The following is a 1,835-nucleotide window of genomic DNA, read 5'->3' as shown; positions in this document are numbered from 1 at the left end:
TAATACCAGAATGACTGGGTAGAAGGCAGATGGCATTTGAAATGCTAAGTTCTTCGATTTGAGTTCGACATGCGATTACTAATTTCGATCTCGAATCTGCCAAACTAAGTGCTTTCAGGGCAACCTGGCAGTCAGAGTAAAACTAGATTCTTTTACCGCAAATTTCCTGTTTAAGTGCTGATTGTACGTCACACAGAAAGATTTCTGCTTGGAATACGCTACAGTATCTACCAAGAGAATGATATTGGTTTAATCTCATTTCCTGACAATAGACACTAGCACCAGCTCGGACCTCCAACAAAGAACCGTCAGTATAATAACCTACGTATTCTTCAAGTTGTCACTCTATCCAGCCAGACAGCCATTCCTCGCGAAGAGGAATTCTCACATTGAAAGTTTTAAAAGGAAAACTACATGTGAGTGTAAGGTCACTGGGAGCAAGTGTATACACTAGACTGGTTCAATTTTTGACATTTAGCTCCACCAAGCTCTATTGATTCCTTTTATGGCCCTTAGTAATTGTGTAAATTTTGGTACCGATCGGTTGCGTCTACGGACCCTCCAAAAATTTCAAAGTTTATATGGAAATTAGTATGAAAAATCGGTTAAAATTGAAAATAAATTCTTAAAAAATCAACTCATCAATCAATTTATGAGAACACTATATATTTCTAAAGATATTTTCCTGCTAAACACATTCGTAGAACATTGTAAGTTTGTGAAAATTCACTGAGAAAAGTTATTAACTAAAGAAGCAGCATGACTTCAAAACAAGTGGATTTTATTATTAATCATAGTAACCCTTTTTGAATAGCTGCATCTGCCATACGGGAGCGGTTGATGGTAAGCCTAGTTTACCCTTGTAAAACGATGGAGCTATTCAAACAGGGTTGCTATGATTAATAATAAAATCCACTTGTTTTGAAGTCATGCTGCTACTTTGGTTAATAACTTTTCTTATCGAATTTTCACAAATTTAAATTGTACCACGAATGTGTTCAGTTGAAGAATACCTTTAGAAATATATATACACAAGAAGGTGCTTCTTGTTTCAGAAACACATGTAGCGGTTTTATGTTCAAGAGTGCCTCTAGAGCAGCAGTAGGTGTTGTCGAGAACGCACCAGTCATCGCCATCAAGACCATCCTCTGAAGATGGTTTAACTTTGATTGGATTGCCATGACTTCTCCCTTTTGCCACCAAACAAGGCACCCGTATGCCAGTATTGGTCTAAGATCCGCTGAATGTACTAGGGTTTGAGTGTCCACAAGATTTGCCAAAAGCCCGTCTACATTGACCGAAGCACAGATGTCGGATAAGTATTGCGTGTTTCCAGTCCGTGATATATGAAGGTACTCCATGACTTTGTGCTGCTTTCAAAATGGATTCGAAAGACACGTTGTCAAAAGCACTTGCAATATCGAGAATAACTCCTAAACTTGATTGCTTTTGTGAAAAAGCTTTTTCAATGTAGTAGACAACATTATGTAACAGGGTGGTAGTAGACCCAAGTAACAATTGAAGTTTTATAGCATGCTGCAAGTTCAATCTAGGTTTTACGAGTAGCTATAAAACAACCATAAAACCTCAATTGTTACTAGGGGACTCCCCCGCTTATATGACTGTTGCATTGAATGCAGCGGGTGCTCGCCCAAGCTAGCATCCCGTATGTAGTGGTCGATTAAACGTTCCACTGATTTGAGATGGAAAGAGGTCAGACTGATCGGTCTAAAGCTCTCAAGTGACGCGGCCACCTTTTGGAATGAATTTGACAACTATTTCCCGCCACACTAATGAAATGTATCCTGTTGCAAGACTACGAGTAAGAACCTTTT

Source organism: Topomyia yanbarensis, chromosome 3, assembly GCF_030247195.1.
Source record: "Topomyia yanbarensis strain Yona2022 chromosome 3, ASM3024719v1, whole genome shotgun sequence".
NCBI classification, from domain to species: Eukaryota; Metazoa; Arthropoda; class Insecta; order Diptera; family Culicidae; genus Topomyia; species Topomyia yanbarensis.
The sequence above is the reverse complement of the archived record's forward strand: the minus strand, read 5'-3'. Positions refer to the sequence as shown.